At 41.6% G+C, this 23,166-nt stretch overlaps 1 protein-coding gene and 1 long non-coding RNA gene across 3 annotated transcripts in view; one reads left to right on the top strand and one right to left on the bottom strand.

The window, feature by feature from the left end:
* Gbs-76a (Glycogen binding subunit 76A) overlaps window positions 1-23,166 on the bottom strand; it is a 94,635-nt gene that overhangs the window by 65,168 nt on the left and 6,301 nt on the right. The window lies entirely within an intron of this gene.
* Window positions 14,209-23,166, top strand: part of LOC143377062 (uncharacterized) — a 48,394-nt gene continuing 39,436 nt past the window's right edge. The window contains exon 1 of the long non-coding RNA XR_013087235.1: window positions 14,209-14,275. This is a non-coding gene — a long non-coding RNA (uncharacterized LOC143377062). The remainder of the gene's footprint in view (window positions 14,276-23,166) is intronic.

Here is a 23,166-nt window from a genome sequence, read left to right as displayed (position 1 = left end):
AGATAATGGCAGAGTTGACAATTTCGCTAAAAGACCCTTTCATGGACATCTGAATCTTATCGAAACAGGGGAATGATAAAAGCCGACTTAAGCGAAACTGACCGTGACGATGCCATTAAAAGCTGTCACAAGCTACGCGCAATTTTAAGCCGATTTGCGATTTACACGTTATCGACTAGGCAGTCGGATCTCCTCGAAAATCAAGTAATCCTTGCGAATTAATTGCAAGCAGATGAAGGCAAGCACAGGCTTCTCCTTTTGCGTAATGTTTATTACTATCACGCGGAGTAAAAAAATATTTTTTTCTCATATATATCTATCCTACAAATTGCGCCACACGAGGTTGATTATACAGTGTTTTAGAAAAAGTGCCTTCGGTTTTGCACCGATAATGAGCTTGAAAATAAAGATACAAGGATTTACTTGGAATAATTTTCTTCTAGGACCTGTGATTTCAGTGTGAACCTTGGAAACAATAATTGAACCAAAATTATTAAAGCAGCGACTAGGAGAAGGCGATTTTTACGACAAATGTCGAATTTCTGGGTGCACAGATATCTGTTTTTGCTTTTCATCTCGGAAACTAAAGCTTTCGCACTTTAATGTCGAGGTTCAGTGCAGCAAGGAATATATTTTGAACATGCTGTGCAAATTTCAAGTCGATCCGAACCCCCGTTTTTTTGCAATCGCTGCAAATCCACAGAAGAAACGCCTGCAGGCCAGACGACTACTGTAGCGCCGCGTAAATTTTTGTTTACAGTTTATAGTATTAATAAACATTACCCAAAAGTGCTAGTAACAATTTTTAATCATGTCCTTGCAATTAATTCGCAAAAAAATACTTGATTTTCAGAAGATTCGACTGCGTTGCCTCCTTAAAACAATGTATCAATTTGCTTGCTGCCACGAAATAGGAGCTGCAGACCCTGGCGGTGAACGGAATGTTGTATTTTCACGAACAAGAATGTCCAGCCTGTGCATCCAATAGCGAGTGCCAGTTACAAGGCTTTCCTTCGTCAGCAGTTGGATCGCTGAACGGTGTAGAGTCATTAATATTGATTAAGTTTGATTTTCTAGTCCGTTCCCCTCGCTGTGCTTTGATTGAATCTATTCACCACGTTGACCGACCTAACGAGAAGTTCATAATGATCGAGAAAGGGAAACAAAGGTACCAAAGTGCTCGGTAATTAACGACCTCATAGTGGTTGACTGAAATGTTTTCAATGCCAATTGAAAACGCGCCCCCTTTCTACGACGGGATAGAAGAGCATGGTACAATGTAAAAGGAGGTGCTTTACAGCGGCGAAGAAATCTTAGGAAACAAATAGACGCATTGACCTAGATAAGCCTCCACGAAGTGGTGGTATTTTTAGGCTCACGCGCGGCTGCCAAATGTCTTTAAAATTGGCAAACAGCGAAATCTGGATGTATTAAAATATTTCACTCCGCTTTGTATAGTTAATGCCTTCTATGCCTTCGATGGAGCAAAAATGGGAATGATAATACGGTTCGATTTTGTAACACCGTGGCAATGAAAATGAAGAGTAGAAGCAGGCTAAGGTTGAAATTGATTCGTCTGTCTTATACCTATTCAAATTTAAGGGTCTCCCTACCTTGACGGACGAAAAATGATGCGAATTTTGGGAATTTTTTAAAACAAAACCGTTAAATATATTTACTTCCGGCTTTGTAGCTTTGTTTGTCAACCTTTAGAGAATATGAAAAAAAAATTGTATGCGAAAATAGTGGTTTTATCCGGAGTTATAGTGCTTCAAATAGAGCGCCTTACAAAAATCATATGCGCATGGTTAGTATAAAATCAGCCGTTGTAGATGTCTGAAATAGAAAATTTAAATTTTTGGGTAATCTGTATGAGTGTGGCTATCGTCTGAACTAGATTAAATGAGAAACACTGAAAAGTAAAAAAAAAATGGCAGCGTCTAAAACAGACATCGATTTCTGCAAAAAATTCGCTGTTTTTTTAAGTCGCATAAATCTAATTTTGCAAAAACCGACTTAGTTTTAATAGCAACGAGAATGGGACATCTACTGAAGATACATGCCAAGTTTGAAGTAAATCGGGTGAATGGTTTTTGAGATATCATGCTAACCAATTCGAAAAAACATCGTTTTGAGAAAAACGCGTTTAAAGTTTTAGGTAGCGTTTTTTAAACTATTTTTTTTAATGTCGAAATATGTACAAATATAGGCATAAAGTTTTCAATTAATATAATTTGAGGATTCCTCTTAAAAATATACCAAGTACCGCATTTATTTCGGGCCGTCAAAGTAGGGAGACCCCTTAAGGAGCTGTCTGGAGCCCATAAAAATAGGTGATCTTTAGGAATTAATTAAAAGAAAACTACTGCATACGATTTAATGGGACTTTTTGCATTGTATTAAGGATGTCTTATGCTAGAGAAATAAATTTTTTGTTTTATAATTAATCATTGTTGACGGCACTGGGGAGTCGTTAAAGTCGAGACGTCAAAAAATTCATCCAAATCGGTGGGACCTGTATCTCCAAAAGATATTATCCGATTCGACTGAAATTTTTTTTTATTTTAAAAAATATACTCCTGCCCATAGTGTAAACCAGAAAAAAAATACAAAAAAAAATAATTTGAGAAAATAACGACACTTGAACTTTGAAATCACTTTCCCTATACTTTTCGTCCTTTCAACGCCTTTAAAAATTATAAATTTTCAATATTTTTTTAAATTTTACTGTTTTCCCCTAGCCAGAAGTATATTCTTCAAAATAAAAAAAGTTTCAGTAGAATCGGATAGTAACTTATGGAGGTACAGGTCCCACCGATTTTGAGAACACTGTTTCGAGAAAAACGCGTTTAAAGTTTTGCGCGAGTGCCGAGTGGCCGGGTGTTACCCATGCATTTGCCGCTACTCAACTTCGGGAATTTTACGCATTTCAAAAAATCTTTTCAAAGACACATTCCTAAAAGGTAGAACACTCTAAAAATGAAATAAAAAAAAGTCGATTTTTAGACCGAAACTTCCCCTTAAGGCATAAATCATACTTTACGCTGAACGTGAAATTTTTCAAATCGCAACTCGCCTACAATAATGACTAATCAGTAACCCCCAATTTAATTCCACTCCCCGAAGTTCTAGCAACTAGAAAACCTCCGCGTCCTTCCAAAACCTCCACCAACTTCTCCATCTACCCCATCGCTCCAATCGACCACTCTATGAACTCCCCTTAACGAACCCAACTCTCAACCAAAACGAAAATCCCATGGGACCAAAATACCGTGGCCAGTGCGCGAGCTCCGAGACAGGGGCTTACCCCGAGCGGCAAGAAACGGTATCACTGTCGTAAGCCTCGGAGATATCGCTGCGCGTTGTTCGTCACATGAGCAGCCCGTGCGGTGGGTGCTCGGTGAGCTAGAGGGAGAACGAGAGAGGAGCAGTAAAGATAATTCGCGCCGGCCAAACTCGGAGACGGTGTACGCGCAAATATCGAGCGCGCGACTGGTCCAAGGGACAACGAAGCAAACCGTCCGCGCGTCGTTCACCCACGAGACCGTCCCGGCATTTATTTCCACGCTTATAACGCGTGTCGTCGATGGCATGGCCATTTACAGCCGCCGACATTCGAAGGTCAGGAACGCGGGACTTGTTTGTCAAGGTTTGGCACAGTAACGCGGCCGATGACGAACGACGGGGTCGCGCGTATACCAAGCAGTAGCGAGGCCTCCACTGCGCATGCGCAGAGGACACAGTAGTGGAGTGGAGTCTTTAGTCCACAGCGCTCAGATTTCTGAGTGGACAAGGGCGCTTGCATTCGTTTTTGAGCAAGTGACACAGACTATTTAGAGTCTCTGTGTTCCTCGGTTCTAAGCAGGGGTTTGAAACAGTTATGATGTCGGTTTCGGTTCTTGAAACAGTTATGAAGAACCGATATTCTGGATAACTGTTTTAAGGAACCGAAATTTCTGAGTATATCGATTTCGGTTACGGTTCTGTAACCGATATTATATCGGTTATAACGGTTCTAGAAGCGTTATTTTTTCGGTTCTATATCGGTTCTAAAACGGTTCTGGAATTGATTCTCGCATCGGTTTTATAGGAATTGAAATAGGTAGATATTACGCTTACAGATTACTGCATATTAAGAATTTATTTTCAAGAAATATTGCTAAGAAATTCAATTATCTATAATTTTGTTACGGTTTAAGCGGTTCTGGAGTCGGTTTATTTCCATTCGTAAATTGATTCTTATATTGCTCCTACGAAATTGTTATATGTGTTAACTCTCCGATGGCTGTGCATGGATTTATTTTGTCAATGCAATTCGGACGCAGACATCTATTCTTGCTTTGACCATCATCTCAGTAACGTATCTACGTCAATGTTTTAGTACGACGCACTGTTCGGTTGAAAATAAGTTAGACGACTTCCTGAAGGAACCGCGATTAAAATCGTCCACCGATATTTTGCCGTACTGGAATAATAAAAATACATCCGAATTATACAAATTAGCGGAAGTACTTTTAGCTGTACCACCAACGCAAGTAAGCGTGGAGCGTTCATTTTCGGCATTGAAATTTATTTTATCTCCGCATCGCTCAGGAATGAACAGAAACCTAGTTAATGATATATTAGTAATTCGCTTAAACCGCAACAAAATTATAGATAATTGAATTTCTTAGCAATATTTCTTGAAAATAAATCCTTAATATGCAGTAATCTGTAAGCGTAATATCTACGTATTTCAATTCCTATAAAACCGATTGGAGAATCAATTCCAGAACCGTTTTAGAACCGATATAGAACCGAAAAAAATAACCGATATGATATCGGTTATAGAACCGTAACCGAAACCGATATACTCCGAAATTTCGGTTCCTTATAACAGTTATTCAGAATATCGGTTCTGCATAACTGTTCCAGTCAGAACCGATATATAACTGTTTTTAACAGTTATTTTCGGAACCGTTTCGATCCCTGGTTCTAAGCGCTCAGATGTGTCGCCAGGAGCAGCGGTGCGCCGTCGAAAAGAATCCTGCACCGGTTGCAACGAGGAAGCCCGCGCGCATCGTAGATACCGTGAACCAGATATATCTGAATTTCATGCATAAACTGCACGAACAGTCACAATTCATCGCGAACGGACAGGCGGCTCGCAACCCCGAGACAAAGGCCCGTTGTCGATAGGCATATAAATTATTGCCACGTTCTACGGGCTATAAATATTAGTGGCATGCTACAAGTGTTCCCGCAATATGTCTCGGCTTCCGTAACAGGGGGATGGTTCGCGGTATTTCTGGAGGACCGTGGAGTTCTGGGAGGAAGGCGGACGCACCCCGCTGCCTCCGGAGCGGCGCGTATTTTTCAATGCAATAGTCGAAATGTCAATGGCCTTCTAGGTACTGATAACCTGCTTTATCGAGGCGAGATAACGTGCGGCGATAATCGGGCTCGCCAGCATATGGCTACACGCGACGCGCGAATTATCTAATTTGTAATGGCCCGCGCGCGAGAAAATGCATTACACAGCAGACACTTTGCCAATAACGAATTATGTCAGATACGATGGGAATAAATCGTTGCCGATACGTCCCTCCTTCGGCGCGGATTCGGTGCGTCATTCCCTCATTTAACCCTTAAGCGGCGTGCTGGAGCAGAGTTACGTAAGCATCGTGGACCTACCCGAATGTCGAGAATATAAGTTTACGGGCCGGAGATTTCGTCACCGAAGCGGAGGAAGATATTGAAGTAGCCTGGGCGGTGGGGCATTTGCAGCGGTTTTAATCGTGATTTAAAATCGGTGGCCGAGTCTAATGGACCCGTGACACCACTTAAGGGGGTATTCGCAGGAAAAATAGATTTTTTTTATGTATTTTCGATTGGTATGAAGGTTCTTGAGTATTCTGTTGGAAAAAATATTTTTGAGACGTTAACGAAGGTTTGAAGGTGAACGTGCAGGTAGCGGATTGACTTGACGATTAACTTTAAACGCGCTTTTCTCGAAACTACATTTTTCAAACTGGTTAGCATGATTTCTTAGTGACTAAAGAGCCGATTAACTTGCAATTGTACACACATCATCTATATACCTCTCTCTATCGTCCCCACAACAATTATAAAAATATCAGCAATATTTCAACAGATCAAAGTACAAAAATTTGGTTACATAAATAAAATTTTCTCCTTCAATGGGTTGCCATTTTTTTCTCTACGAATTACTGAGGTTGGGACGGTAAAGGCAAGTTTTTTTTTATTTCGAATGAATACAACGGACAGGATCATGCTAACCGCGAAGGAGGACGTTTTTAGAGTGATCGCACATAAACACCTCCAACACAATAAACATTTGTCACTCTTTAATGTAGCGGCGTGAAAGTGTTGGTAAAATATTAGTAAGCAAATGTACAAAACCAGAAGTATATGGAACAGTGGCGGATTTAACAGCACTGCCGATGAGCAGTTGCCGCCTGGGCCCCTGGACAGAAGGCCCCACTCAGGGCCTTATTCTTAAAAAAGATAATTATGATTTTATTCAAACTGCAGTTCATGAAAAAGCTCCCAAATGGCGCGCACAATTCTTTCAATTCGTGTAACACCGGTGTTACGCTATGATGATACTAAGGGTTTGTTTGTTTGTTTTTATTGTTTTCCTGTGTTTTAAGCAGGACGGCGTTTCAAGCTTATTTTTGCTTATATTGCCCAACGAACTATAGTCCCATTTTTTAGTTCCCTCCTTGTTGGAGTTCAACGAGTCTCAGTGTTAGGACTAAGGGGCTGCGTTTCTCTTTTTCTGGAGAAGAGGGGCGAAGGGTCTTGACCGGGGCATAAGGTGACGACCGTAGCCAGTCTGAAAATTGTGACCAAACCGTTGCAGATCGCGTTCCGTCTCTTAAAGTTTCTTTTTTCTTGTATACTTTTATATATAACCAACTAACATTAATACGTGGACACACTGTGTATTGTCTATCTATACAATAAACCATAGTTGTGTTTATAGTGTGACATTTATTTTCAACCTCTGCGGAGTAATTTCCAACACTCCTCTCTCCTTCGAGTCCCAGCAAAAGCAGCAGCGCACCGAAAAAGGTTGGGTCCTCCCATCTTTCCCCAGTACACCGCCCCGTGACGCTTAACTCCGGTGATCTAACGAGAACCGGCGTCTTCCATCACGGCTACGACCGCTGGTGATACTAAGGGTTAATACCTCGACATAGAAACACGCCAAGCCCTCGAACAAGCCGCAAATCCCTCGGCATGTTTCCACGCCAACACCACTCAAGGTGTTAATGGACAGCCGCACGGAAGGTCTGTCGATAGTCTTCGATAGAAAGTGTAATTGAATCGCAATCGAAGGCTCCTGACTACATACGTCCGTTCCTCTGTTAAATTCTTTCGCATTTTCGAATCGAACGGTATACCTACACACCTTGCCCCAGTTTCACGGCTCACCCTGTAAGTACGCGCGCACAGATACGCGCGTACGTACCTACCATCGTGCGCCATGCGAGATGTTTTATTTTCACGAGAGATACAGGGCCCCCTCGAACTCGGTGCGGCTGAAATACGATGCGTTACGCAGGATAATGCGTCTTAAGAGAGCGACGAGATTTTTCTCCCTTTTCGCCGCGGGACCACACCCTCCTCCGACCGGAGTATACCGGGTGTGTCCCCGTGAGCGCAGCGAAATAATTGCAACGCGGTGGACGATTGCAGGCGCACGTGGCATTATTAACGAGCAGACTAGGTGGGGGGAGGGGGGGGGAGGGCCATTATTCGCCGCGCAGGCCCGATTGTGACCGCGGGGGAAAAATACCATTGACCATTGCTCTGGATAATACGTTTCCAGACAGGATCGGCCTCAGCTTTATTTCCCCTCGATTTTTTCCCCCCCTTCTTCATCAGCCGGCAACCGCTCCTCCCTGGCTCGGCGGCGCGGAGTTGCCCGTACGGGTTCCGGGGACGTACGCAGCCTCGTACCTATATGGCGAGGCAACGTCACGCACGATCGTATGACACGCGGTAACTCGTCCATTTTTCCAGTGGAAATTATTTCAGCCGGATCGTTCGTGTCGACTGTTCGGGGAGCCCTTCCTGCTCCGACCGCTGAACGATACGGGCGAGACGTGTCGTGCTGACGTCGCGTGCGTCTCACCCCGAGGAATGCCCCTTTTTGTTCGCGGGCGATCTGAAGGAAACGATTTAGCGCTGATTGTCTGCTAATGGCAGCGCCGCGAAGAAAACGCCGGGCAGAAATCAACGGGTGGCTCGTGGAGGACTGGATTCTAACGCCAGCGCAAGTAGCGAGTTCTGAAGACCACCGAAGAAAGCAGGACGTCGCTTGCTTTTACTTAATCGAACATGCGATAACGATGTGACAAGTGCGTGGACTCGTGCAGATATTGTTCACGGGGAAGTATCGCTCGTTTGCTGCGACAACGACACAACTAAAAATTCGCGATTTTTTGGGGAAGCGGTTCAACAGTTTTGCTAGACAACAACAGATTTTTTTTATATTAATAACTGAAAGAACTGCAGATTTTTAGCTGTGTCGTTGTTGCAGCAAATCAGCGATATGATTTTCCTGGCGAGGAACTCTTTGGCTTTGCTAATGACGATGCACGAAGGGAATGCAGGAGGATGTCAAGATCGTGATCGCCAGATCTACATCAGAAATTTCTGATTGGTCATAAGAGTAGAATAAACAGAATGGAAGAGAAGAATTATTATCCAGATTATACACTGCAGTTCGTATGAATATATTAGATTTATTCGGTACAGATTGCATACTTTTCGCTGCTTCTATCCTCTAGCTTTAGCCCTTCGCGATTACACGGGGGTGTTGTATCGCACCCCAGGCATTTTTTTCCTTTACCAAAATTTCTGTGAATTTTAAGACCTTAATATTAAACTTCAAAAGTTTGGTGAATTTCAACTAAAAAAATCTTTTTGCAGGACTATTATTTTAACTGCATCATATTTTAAATTTCATCATATCGAAAATTATATTTCTAGAATTACGAGTGTACAATTGTCCCTCAAAAGTTAACAGATTCAAAAACACAAAAATAACACTGGGGTGTAGTGAACCCCACGTGAACAATTTGTGACGATAAGAAGGTTTAATTTAAAATACCAAACGAAGTAAAATTTCTCACAGCGCTTCGATAAAATCGCAACGATTTTCACAATAATTATTCCGCGCAGGGTGGGTGCCCCCATTCTTGTAAACGTGTACGTGTGGGATATTCGAGGAGGGCCAAAAATCCGACGTGCCGAACGAGAGCCCCGGTTGAATTCGCACGGCAGCGTCCAAGGAGCGACCGTAATCAGAAGTCATTGGCCGTTGCAGCCTCCGTCGTGTCTGTACGCACGTGACCGCGCGCTAGTGCGTGCGCACGGCGCGGTCGAAACGCAATCGCGGCGGCGCACACGCGAACGCCCAACCCTCGGTATCTCGCGGACGTCACGGCGAACATACCGCGCCCTTGTAATTGGTATTACTTACGAGGATTACACGGCCGCCATAAATAACGAAAAATTAACTCGTCGGCGATCCGCCCGCGAGGAAAACCTAAGTGAAACACACCGTGCGTTTCGCTTAATTGGCGCAACTGGACGGCGCGCGATTAATTACGAATCCCGGCGTGGCCCGACCGACCGGTGATAATTGAGAACGGGGGTGAGGATTCATGGCGCGGGCCATAAATAAAATATCTGGAGCCGGTACGTTCTGCTCGTGTGCGGTGAGCTTTCGTATACACAGGGTGCTTCGGAAGGAAATAACTGTGGCCAGCGAACGGATTGTACGGGTGATTATTTTCAGCTGGGAATGTCACTTTGACATATGTTGTAACAGTCGCGGATACGCGTAGCGGGGTGGTGTTTAAAATTCAACTTTTGAAAGATTGCTGGGGCACGATAATATTTTGTTCTACATTCTGAGAAATGGGCCTTAAAATTCTATTACATTTCATAATGTTTCAGAGGTTGCTACTTGCTTATTAATATTTTTAATTAAATTGTACTTTTTACTTAAGGGGAGGCCTACCTAGAACGGTCAACGCAACATGCTTCTTTGGGAATTTTTTCTGGAAACACTGATAAACTTATATTATTAAACATTTGTCTATTGGAAAGAGTACATCTTACGGATAGCTCAGTATTTTTTTTGGTGAAATGTATGGAAAGGTTTCTGAGTTATAGGCGATGCCCGAGACGTTCTTTTTTTTAGGTGCAGGATCATCCAAAATTGAAAGATCGAAATTTTATTGATAATGTATAAAATTACCTAGGCTCTATCGGGCCCGATTTTGGAAAAATTATTTTGAGGCAGAATGGCGGCTGTGCAAAGTTGAAGCATCGATATTTGGCAAACAATCGCTCGTTTTTCGATTGTAAAAAAATTTAGGAAAAAAGGGGGAAGCTCCTGATAGCGCTTAGATTTTTAACTCTAAAATAAGCCTGCAAAGCCTCGAGTCGAGGGTGAAATTAACCCCTAAAGATTCGGCTATTTTTCGGTTTTATTTTGTAACGCGCAATCTGTAAGAGATAGAAGAGAAGTTTCAAGACAAAAGTTACTTCTTTTAATAGGATCTATTATTTGGTAAACAAAGTATTTTACAGTACACGAGTTATAATACAAAATCGGGAAATAACCGAATTTTCAGGGGTCAATTCCACGCCGTTAGAATAAATTAGGGCAGCAAACAAAAGTTTCAGAATTTTTCGAATTTTCGGGCGCGGGATCTTCCCTTGTAAGTAACAAGTGTAGGCATTAAGGGTCCAATCTAGCTCTTCCGCCGCTCTGGGAAAAAAAAATTTTTGCCGTCCTTAATATTTAATTCTAAATAATTATTCCTCCCAGGACACCCTATATATAGGATACCAGAGTCTTTATGCTTTGTTTGGACGAGGAAAATGGAGTGGTAGAAAACAGGAATTGAAACAGTAATTGGGTGGTCATATTTTGAGACGAGTGCACCCATAATTACTTATCCATTCTCGCGTTTCCTCGTTATTCATTTTGAGCTTATATCAATATTCTCAGCTCTACGATACTAAACATTGCACTGATTCCCACAACGTAAACGTCACAAATAATCATTCGCCAAAGCCCAAACATCCCCAAGATAGCAGCCTACTGAAAAAGCCATCCCCCAAAGAGAACCGCGTCCAATTAATCCGGGGAGGATCAATTCTATCCCTCGAGAAAAGAAAGGACGCATCTTGGTCCCCCACTCGTAATTCCCTATTTTAATCAAGCCGATTACCTCCAGCCTCCCGGACCTTCGTCGAAACGCGCTCAAACTGGGCCCATTCGAAACAAAGTGTCTTCTATCGCCTGCCCGGCTCTCTTTCTCCCGTTAACGTCTATTTCTAGAGGCACTGAAAGGTCGATCGTCAGGTTGCTGCGAGCATCGACGCGCGACGATAGGAGAGCCCGCGCGGATCAGGCGAAAAACGAGATTCCCCCGGCTGAAACACGCGAAGACAAAAAGGCCACCGACAGACAGACCGCTATGTACACTTAAAACGAAATACGTAGCTTGCGAGCAAGATTAGCATACGCGGTCGGTGCATCGCCAAGAATACGTGGTTTTTCCATCTGCTCGACCAGCGAACGGCTAATTAAGCAAGGCCTCTGAATGTGCATACCGGCAATTAAAAGTCCTCCGCGTAATTACTGTTACCCTTATAGGTCGGTCGGCACGCATATCAATTTGTCGGTGAGCGTTAAGGGACGACGAGGCACAAAACGATTTCTTGTTGGACCGATAGAGTTATCTCGCGTAAAGTGTGGGCATTCTCGCGGAGCAACGATTCCTGCACCTTGCATTTTTATGTACATTTTAATACCTGAAGCACCCTTCGACATACCAGTGGCAATCGAAGAAGGTGGCTGTATAAATATCGCCAGCATTAAAAAGCTCTCGCGTTCTACAAAGCGAGTGGTGCATTTTGTGGGAACGTCACCCACCTCGACTGGCGCGGACGTATTTCCACGCCGAGGGAGTCGCGCCCTGGTGCACCGCTTTGACTTGTTTTCATGTCATGTTCGGCTAGTTTTCTGCTTAAAAGCTGTACGTATGTAACTGGCGGAGAGATTAAGCATCGAAGGAATAAGTATTTACGGCAGCGGAGGCTTCGGTGAAATCGAGCCGCTTGAGCTGAACAGGCGTTGGCGTTTGTGGGGCGTTCGGGAAAATACGCCGCTGCCTTGGACGTGTTAGAATATTAAATGACAGCTCGAAATAGCCGGGCAAGATAAAAGAAATCTGCGCGTCGTAAAACCTCGAGTCTCGCTCTCGCGCTTTTTCCCGGCGAAGCGATGATACTTGATATTTTCCCGAAGGAGGAGGAGGAATGATCCCCTCGTTGATGACCTTTGTAGACCGTGGACAAGGAACCGCGTAAGAGCGCGACGCACGAAGGAGGCTCGACTCGTGGGAGGAGCTTGCGCCTTGGGGCGAGTTTCAGGAACTATTTAGAATTAACTCGCTTGGATCGAACGCAACCCTCCGGTTCAAAGTGACCTCCGCTGACGCAATCACGCCCTCGAGCGGGAGAAAATGACAAACGCAGGCCGGCCCACGGGGGATTCAGCTACACGCGGCGGAGTAACGTGATCGCAGTTAGATGATTTTTAGGAGACTCCGAGAAATGTGTTCGTTGGAATCAGCAGAGCGTTTCGTTGGTTTCAGGAAAGCAGTAAAAGTCACAGTCGATTTTGCTACGCCACTGCGTAATCATTCCTTAATTTCTTCACTGGCAGAGTGAAATACATAGTTGTCGCGTGACTGAAATGGTAGAGGAAAGGTTGACGCGATGAAAATGTCCCTCGCCGTCAGGACGAAATTTTTATGACGGTCGGAAGAAGGCTTCTAAAGTGAACGATAATAAAAACACCGTGATTTCACAAACAGAATCCATATTCTTATGAATATCGCGGGAATTATTCAGGATATTCCTTAAGCCTCGATCATATTAGTCAAGTTGTAGGCATTTCGAGGCAAGTAAAGCTGAAATAATCTCTACTTCGCTTGGCAACTTGAAAGAAACTTGAGAGGATATTTCAAGTGAATAGCAGGTTCGCATTGGTAATGTTGTTCCAAGTTACTTCGATTCAAGTTTGTCTTCTGTGGTGTCGGTTGCATTTAGGTTACTTTTAAGATTAGTTGAAGCAAGTAGATATCTAAAATCGCGTCAGGGGAGGTGGTGCTTGCTGGATTATGTGGAATGAGGCACCAAATTACGAATGAGTTATTAAAAATATTAAAAAGAATTATTAAAAGGAAATAGTCATTACTCCACCTATTCTTAACCATTGTTTTCTGATTATGATCTCACTTTAAAAAAAAAACAATAGGCAGTCAGCTTACTTCAAGTGACTTAAGTTCATACTTGTAAGTATGTTCACATTAGTCAAGTTGTATTTGAAGGCAAGTAAAGACTCTCTACTTCGGTTGAAACTTGAAAGAAACCTGAAAGGATACTTCAAGTCAAGTGAATCACAGCTTTACTCTGGTAAAGTAATTTCAATTTACTTATTATTATTATTATTATTATTATTATTATTATTATTATTAATCGTCTTTATTACTCAAATGAAAGAAACACATGATTCACAAAGGCATAGACAAGAAGAGTAAAGGCGAGACTAAAGTGGTGACACTGATGGCAAGCCTAACCGCCAGCTATGAACTAAATTAAAATAGGGACAACAAAACAATTATTACAAAAGTAAGAATAAACAAGTAAAGAACTTAACTTATTAAACTTAACTAAAACGAAGTAATATCATCGCGTGCGTTTAAGCTAAACATGAGAAACACAAAGCCAAGACAAGTAAAGGTAAAGTAAAAAGAAAAAGAAGAATAAAGTACGAAGGAGAATAAATGCACATGAACTAAGGCAAAACGGAAAGGGTAAGTGGATTGTGCTATGAATAGCGTTGCAGGATAAATAACCGAGTGTGAGAATACAAGCGAGTCGAAGGCAAGTAACTTGACTAATCTGAACGAGGCTTACAAGGGAAGATCCCGAACCCGAAAATTAAAAAAGAATCTGAAACTTTGTGAATATGTAAGGGATTTCCTGCTGATACAGCGCAATTTTTGTCTGCTGCTCAAATTCACTGTAAGGGGGTGAAATTAACCCCTGAAAATTCGGCTATTTATCGATTTTATTTTGTATCTCGCAATCTGTAAAAGATAGGAAAAAAGTTTCGAGACAAAAGTTACTTCTTTTAATTAGGACTATCATCTGGTAGCTTACAGATTTTACAGTTCGTGAGTTATAACACTGAAAATCGTAAAACAGCTGGAATTTAATGGATCAATTTCATCCCTTTAAAGAGAATGTGGGCAGCAAACAGAAATTGCACTGCAATCAGGAAGAAATCCCCTACATATTCACAAAGTCTCAGAATTTGTTGAATTTCCGGCTTCAGGATCTTCCCTTGTAAGTGTACGTTTATGTTGGAGATGCGATAACCGATCAGAGCGACGATGAGAGCGAGATGAGTGCATAGATGACCAACGATAAAAGCGTCGGGAAAGAAATATTTCTTTTTCGTCGCTATTATCGCAGCTCCAACATAAACGTACCCTTAGAGTGAGCCAGTGATACGAACCGAAAGAATTAAACTTTATCGTTAAACATCATTCGTAAATCATCTTCATACCTCTAGCCAAGCAAATCTCTCTGCTTCTTCCCCAAAGACACTCCAACCTCCTACCGCACTCTCAGCCATACTTTTGCGCCTGTGCCGAACATGACGCGCGACATTCCTCGGATCTGAAAGTCATCGGATCCCATTTCGATCCCACCGATCGGTCCCGGCGAGGCTTTCAATGCCGTCGCGCAGATCCCGACACCCGAAACGCCAATCCCCGATCCCGCTGAGGTAGCTGGCGAACGTTAAAACCTCTTGTAAACAGCGAAGAAATCGCACCACCCTGCTAAAAGTCGGAAATGAATTCCCAGCGATCCTGGCCGTTGGTCGGCGCCGATCGAGAGCTCCGCGTGGCAACCTCTTTCCTGGTCCGCGTGAAAGAATACCGGGACGGCGGAACGGCCGGCTGGAGACCCGACAAATTGCATCCCGCTGCCCCGCGGATCTACCTGACGCGTTCACGTAACGAATCGCGATTTAAAGGTCGACGAAAGGCTGACACGATCAATCGGAACGACGTGACGCTGGAATCGAGGTCGTCGTTCGCGGCTCTTCTCCACGCTGCGCCGCCGACCGCAGCGCCGAGCGTGAACTCACGCAGAAGAGGATCAGAGGTCAAAGCGGAGCCCACCGCGGCGACTCTGCCGCGCGAAGATCAAAGACCGACGCTTGCTCCTTTTTACGTGTCGACAACCTGAAGACCTGAGCTAGATGGGTCGGGGGGTGTTCGGGGGAGGGAGGGGGCAGGACAGCACCGGGGGATCTAACGCACCTGGTCGTAGGTCGCGGCCGTAAGGCTAGATACAGGGTCAAATTTTATTCTTGATTACCGGCGTCCTACGATATCACATTACTGCCATCTTCAACTCTCGCGCACCAGACAGGGTCTGGCCGAAGGGTCGGGGGAGGGGGTAGGGGGAATTGGATACACGATAGGCTGGCTTGATGAAAATAGGCTGAGACTATGCGGATGCGAAGTCGAGGTTCTGTCATTTACGCTATTAAGTTACCAACAATGAGATGTAAAGATGCGAGGGACCGAGGCGCAGGTATTTCGAATACGATCTCGGCAACGAGACCCCTATGCGGATTTAATTGGTTACCCGAGAAGCCCTTCGTGTTTAAGAGACAGTACCTCTTAGTAAGGACGTGTGCTTGACCCCTTGAGGCATGACTTACTCCCTCGTCGATCGATCAGAGAGAATTTTGGCCAGTGACTGTCGCAAGGGAATAGAATAAGAAGCTTCGAAGCTAAGTAGCAACTTATTTGATCCTGCGAACTACCCTCTGGGCGCACAGTGACTATCAGTGAAAATGGTTGGTATGTTTTTTGTAAGTTGCAACAGCAGCTCGAGTGTAAAATTGGACTTGATTAGTTGTAAGTCATTTTCAGTCGGGTTTTGACGGTGTATGCTTGTGCATTGTTCTTGGTGTATTGTACTCGAAATACCTGTGTAATGGTTGGAACAATTTGATCCAAAGGGACAATTAGAATGGACGTTTTTGTGAATTTCAGTGGGCCTCGTAAAAGGGGAGACTAGCAATTGGATTCGTTAAGGGGGAATTCGATTATTTGGACGAAAAACATAGCAAAATTTGGGATTTTTTTTTTAAGAAACCAGCGTTTCGATTCATCTGAAATTTGGACCATGTTTTGATGCATCTTTGAAGAAGCTGCAGGTTTTTTTTTATTAATTTTTTACCATAAATATAGTAATTATGCATGATCGACCATCACGTCGCGCAAAATTCGCCGGCCATTCGTGTGCGTGATATTTATCTACCAGGTAATCTGAAACAGAAAAATGAAACAGCGTTTCACTTTATACATGTGTAGCTCGAAATTGATGAACCAACAAAAAACAAAAAAAATTATTGAGCAGTGTGGAGAGTTTTCAAACTGAAAGATCTGAACCTTTAATTTTTGCAATCCAATTTTACGCCAATTTTCTTATGTAACAAAAGAAGTATAGAACTTAGCGGTATTCTGGTTCATCAAATTGAAGCTACATATGTACAAAGTAAAACGCCGTTTCATTTTTCTGCTTCAGATTACCTGGAAGGTAAATATCATGCACACCAGCGGACGACGAGTTTGCGCGGCGTGATGCATAACTCCTATATTTATTATTAACCCATCGTTGACACTCTGGGTGTGAGCCACCCATAAGCTGATTTTGACGCTCTGTACCTTCTATATGCAAAATGAATACCTTTTCTCCAAAGCTGACTTACAAACTATTTTTTCTCTCAAAATATTATATCCGAGCAACAACTCTGTAGATCTTTAGCTTCTAATATTGAAATTTGTAAAAGTTACAACTATTTAAAGAATTTCTTCGGTTTTACTCGACATGTGGTAATCTAGAAATTTTTTTACAAAAACTGTGATTAAATTTCAATGAAAAAACTATTCGAATATATTCTAGAGCCCTTAAAACTGATCCATGATTTTTTGTATGACGATTGGATTCTTTAGATGATAATGGCAGTTGTTCATAAATTGCTCTGGGTGTGAGCCACCCAGGTATGTCAAAGTTGATCGAAAAAGGAGGTGTGCCAACGAAGGGTTAAAAATGAATAAAAAAAAAACTGCAACTTCTTCAAGGATACATAAAAACATGGTCCAAATTTCAGACGACTCGAAATGTTAGTTTCTTAAATAATAATTCCTAAATTTTGCTATACTTTTAGCCCATAAAATAGGATTCCCCCCTTAAACGAGAATTATTACGAGGGATTGCTTAAAACTTTTCGTACATTATTCAATATGACAAACGTAAGTTTGTAATCCTTATCTGCTCTGAACATGCGACAGTGATGTCAGCGTAATTTTTTGAAATTCAAAGTAATCAAGCTCCCTATCGCCATTCATTTTTCAATGTATGTATTTGTTGTTGAATGTCACGCACATATCTTTTTCGACTTTCTGATAATTCCATCGATGAAGAACTTTAAAGTAAACACGTCTCTGTTTTGTAAATACTGTAAGCGTCGCTCAATATATCGATTCAATAATAACTCAATTTTTTAATACCGGATACTCGTTTTTCTTATTGAATGTCTCTTTTATTTGTAAAATAAATCTGAAGTAATCTACCCCATCGGTTTGTTCTTTCCCCTTCGTAACATGTCCAACCGAGTTCAGAAAATATGACAAGCCGGACATTCTCACGAGCCATCGACGTTTAAGGAAATTCGTAACTTCGGCATCACGACCTTTTTAATATAGGGTTCTCGTTAGAGAGTTAATGAACGGTCAGGCATCACACACCAACGTTGAAGTAAATTAGCCGCTCATTCGCGGCTGAACATCAATTACACTTTTTCGAGTAACCTGTGAAACACGTGTGAGGGGATTCTATGCGGGCCCTGGCATCAAGCAAGCCTATTCTACCGCGGAGAGCTTCGTTAACCCTAAAATTATCAGGACAGGCTCGCGAAGATCGCGGCAAGATAGAACAGGGACTTTAAACTAAACCATAAATTATTTCTGATAAAGGCGAACAAGCCTATTAAAACTTACAACGCCGCGAGCACGAATTCTCTCAAAGCTAATCACAACGCTGCGTATTAAATCAAGAAGAGAGAAAAAAAGGGATGTAAGTGTGTTGTCAGTAGTGTAGATTCTTTATTTGAATATTTAAAAAAAATATTGCATTATCAATATTTACTTCCACTGCTGTTGACATGTCTCGGGTGACCAGAATTAAATTAACCGTTCCGCTGATCAATCCACAGAATGCGATTAAGAGAGTACCTAATCGATTAGTATTAGTGGACGATATCTAGCAACGTACACGATTGGCTAACAATGTGAACTTATCACGCGCTGAACACATGGCAATCATATGCCGGCCAAGATATTCCGAAGCTTTAGAACTAAAATTTCGCTATCTGCAATTTTATTTCGTACGCCGCCGACGACACGTACGCGAAACGGCGCGTCGAATCATCCAGTGACAATATTAAAGGGACCCGATTTAGCGGAATTATTAATAGTGTTTCGAGATAACACTTCGCGACTGATAGCGTGCTACTACCTACGTCTCTCGTCGGCTAAAGCTAGAAACGTCTGACGTACCGCGTACTTAAGTGCCTCGTGGAAATGTGGCAGGCTGTCTAATTGAAATAATTGAGGATGCAGAATGAAATCGTGGCGCGAGGTTCAGTAGTTTAGGACCTTTTCGCAGCAGACACTTCTGTGGCTCATGGCTGATATTTCGAACGTAGTCACTTGTCAGAGACACCGCTAGTTTAATTTAACACTTTGTGGTCACCCCTTCTTATAATTACGAATTAATCACATTCAGTGACACCTTTGAGTTACCATTTTCGTATTTTCCAATCTTTTAACTTTTGTAGTTGAAAAAAATAGTCGTGGAAAGAAGCGATTTTTTGGTGGAAATTCGCTATATTTTTTTAATTTATTACCGAGGTCTAAAAATGTATGGAAATAATGACAAAGAAAAAAAATTGCCTGGGGTGCGATACACCTTGTTGGGCCACGAAGGCGTGAAAAGGGGCAGCAAAAATATGGCAAACGTGTAAGTGTAGTGGGGATCAAAAGAAAGTTTGAAACTTATAATTTCACAAAGGAAGCAACTCATATTTTTACAAGCCTGCATAACTCTTGATACAAGGCTTGGAGTATTATGTTGGTATCACTGGTTGATTTTGGCAACTCTCCAATTTATGGGATATAAAAAAATACATTTCTATCTTTTGATCACTGCAGCATTGGCACACGCAGAGGGGGAGGGCTTAGGGGCCCTGGCACCCCCGAAAGAAAAAGGAAAAGGAGACTAATGTAACCACGACTGAAGTAATTCAAGAGCTTTGTAAAATCAAAAGAAAATTGGATTTTAGTGTTTAAAGAAATTTTTGTTGTCACTTAATGAACTTTAGTGAATTTGCATTAAAAATATTTTTATCAGTCAACTCGGCTCCCGACACGAAAGTGGTGGATAACTTCACCGGCGTTTCTGATAAATTACTTTTCGGTCAGTTGCCAGCACCTAAGTAGTGTTTCTGGTTTTTCGACATTTTATTGAGAGTAGTATAGGGTAAACTGTACAATGATTGGCACCCTAAGCCAAAATCCCAATTGGAATGTTTATATTTTTTTGTGAAGTTTTTATATGGTCTTAATTTTCAGTTAATATCAATGATTATCGATTCTGCATTAAAATAAAACACCTTGAGTACATATTGAGTCTTTTGTTTTGAAAATATTCAATGAAAATAAAAGTAAGCATAAAAGTACAATTATTGGCACCCTAAAATTTGAGAATATGTAGAAGAACATATGTAGTTAAAAACAAAGTTTAAAGTGTTTAAACAGACTATTTAATTCACTATTAAATACCTACAACACTTGCAAGGGAACATCCCGAACCCGGAAATTCGAAAAATTCTGAAACTTTGCGAATACGTAGAGAATTTCCTCCTGATTACAACGGAATTTTTGTTTGCCGCCCAAATTCACTCTAAGGGGGTGTAATTGACCGCTGAAAATCCGGTTATTTACCAATTTTATTTGTTACAACTCGTGAACTGTAAAATATTTTTTCGCCAAATGATAGATCTAATTAAAAGAAGTACCTTTTGTCTTGAAACTTTTTTTCTATCTCTTACAGTTCCTGAGTTATAACACAAAATTGGAAAATAGCCGAATTTTCAAAGGTTAATTTCACCCCCTTCGAGTGGATTTGGGCAGCAAACAAAAATTGCGTTGTAATCAGGAGGAAATCCCCCACATATTCACAAAGTTTCGGAATTTTTTGAATTTTCGGGTTCGGGATCATCCCTTGTGAGTCCGCGCTTAAAATCCGAAGAAACGAAAGTACTATTCCATAAATTACGAAGTCTAGTGGAAGAAATGTTTGGCCTCGAGACCTACGCGATTCATTAAATAAGACTCGAGCACCGTACGGAAAAAGTCTGCAATTCTCGTAAGAACATTTCATCGTAAACTATTATGCAGAGTAGGGAAGATAATGTAGGTTGTTAAACACAGGAACGAGAAAAGATTACGTGTCCCTACCAATAACGCTCTCGTTCGAACATCCGCACCGGGCAGCAGCAATCTCGTGAGGAAAATCCCGATGGCTAATCGGAACGGCCGAGAATAGCGGTAACAATGCTATCTTGTGTTATTTTAACGATCGAAGTGCACATACACGCGAGGAAGAGGCGACACGCGGTCGGTACATGGTAGAATACCACTGGAACAGCAACGAACGCACACAAATTACGAGTCGATAGAGCAACACGAGGGTGGATCCTTGGACTCTGCGAACGCATCAACTCGGTTTCCATATTTCCGTTTATATTCCAAACAAATCGATCGGCCGCCGGTATGCCGTCCGCGCAACTAACTCCAATCGAAACGGATTTAACCTGTTGCACAGTTTCTCCCGATATTGCGATAATTACACGCCCGTTTAAATTTATACTCCGTCAATGAGCTTCACTTTTCCTTACTATAAATTCAGCTAGTCTTTTTTTTAAATAATAATCAGAAGGTGTAACATCAGTATTCTTGATAAGTAGATTGAGAAATTATGTTGAAAGGGTAGCAACAGTGACATTAGGAGAATAAGTGATAAGTAGAAATTTGTGTGTATGAATATTGGAGGGTTAAGGGGTTAGGTGACACTAGCGATGCGGAAAACTAGGCAACTTGTAAGTGGCAGTAAAATAAAAGTAAACAACCGATTAATACGAAACTTTGTACTTTATTTAAGTATAATAAGTATTAAAAAAAAACCGCTGCAATATTTAACAAAAATTTATAACTAAGTCCGTACGACGCCTTTTTCCGGAACACTTTATTTTTTGAATGCCCAACTGGTGTGCAGGATTCCGGCAGAACGGCTATTACTTGCAATAAAAACAGAAAAGATTTCTTTAATTATGATAAATTCCTAAGCATTGACGATCAAACATTTCAAAGTTTGTAAACATTAACAAACTGGCGGGTGTTTCAAATTTAGGGTTCGAATTTCGACGAAAAATGAGTCAAATTATTGCTCATGTTTTGCAAAAAAATTAGAAAATTTAAAAAAAAAACGGATCGTCAATGCTTAATAAATATAATAGCAAGGATAACTATGAATTTTCAAAGCGATTGATCAAATAGAACTCGAGCAGTCCTGCACACCAGTTGGGCATTAAAAAAATAAGGTGTTCCGGAAAATGGCGTCGTACGGACTTAGTTATAAACATTTTTTAAATATTGCAGCGGTTTTTTTTAATACTTACTATACTTAAATAAAGTACAAAGTTTCGTATTAATCGGTTGTTTACTTTTATTTTACTGCCACTTACAAATTGCCTAGTTTTCAGCGTCGCTAGTGTCACCTAACCCCTTAATTAAACCGGAGCTTGATTGTTTCTTAAGGAGAAACTGAAATCGTTGAAGCTTTGATTTCGGTGGATTTGCGTGAGCCCATAGGTGACGTCACAACGATCAATAGGGTGATAAGGGGCACGAAGTTGGCCAGGAAGAATGCCACGTGATATATCCCGCTATCAGTTGTATTAATTTGCTCGACACTTAAGAAAGCACCTGTATCGAAACACAATACACGCGTTAACACTTGTAAGAGCCTGTAATCCGATACGAATCTGGAGCAATCTATTAGCGTGGCTCTTTCGATCGCACTCACAACTGGATCAAGTACGCATAAGTACTTTTAATTAGAGCAAATCCTAATATTTCACACCTACAATAAGTGGAGCAGCGTATCCTCTCGAGAGAATTCCTTGGAAGCCATGTATCACTTAAGGAAGCACATTATTCTGCTGTTAATAAAATCTCGCCCTACAAAGTAACACAGGTTGTCGCTACCGGGTCAAGAATACCCAAAATTGAAACGTAAAAAACCACGGTTTCAGAATACTTTCTTCTGAACGTTGTAATTTTTATGTTAAAGTACAGTGTTTTAGGAGTCAAACAAAATTGATGAAATATCCTAAAAACTTTATTAAAGCGCTTTAAAAAATTGTAACAAAAACTCGAACACTCTTCATATTTTCGCAACTAGCGCCTCTGTGGTAAATTTGACCAAGTAGTGCCTCCCGCCGGGTTAATAAATGTAAACAGAAAAATTCACCGGTTAACAATCTGACGTTCAATCTAAAGTAGTTAATTCGTTAATAAATAAAGTCAGGAACAGCTTAACAAATTTCGTTCCGTAATCGCAAAAGATATTTGCTAGAAATTACGAAATAAACTTTTCTGAAAGCGCCGAAGAATATTGTCAGATCGTCTGTGCAGAAGCTCGTTTAAAATTTCAGAGATTCGCCAACCGAAGGTCTGATTAATTACTTATTTACCGAAACGTGAATTTTCACGGCGAGAAGAAAGTTTTTCACTGAAAGGATTCAGAAGAATTTTTACAATAAAAGAACGTGGGATCTGAGCGCGAATGGTGCGAGCGATTAGACAAGCTATCGAAAGTCGCCGACAGCGCGACTGCAGATTGGATTCGTCC

The sequence above is a fragment of the Andrena cerasifolii genome, chromosome 1 (assembly GCF_050908995.1).
Source record: "Andrena cerasifolii isolate SP2316 chromosome 1, iyAndCera1_principal, whole genome shotgun sequence".
In the NCBI taxonomy this organism is placed as follows: Eukaryota; Metazoa; Arthropoda; class Insecta; order Hymenoptera; family Andrenidae; genus Andrena; species Andrena cerasifolii.
Note: the sequence above shows the minus strand (reverse complement) of the source record. Positions and strands in the feature narration are given on the sequence as shown.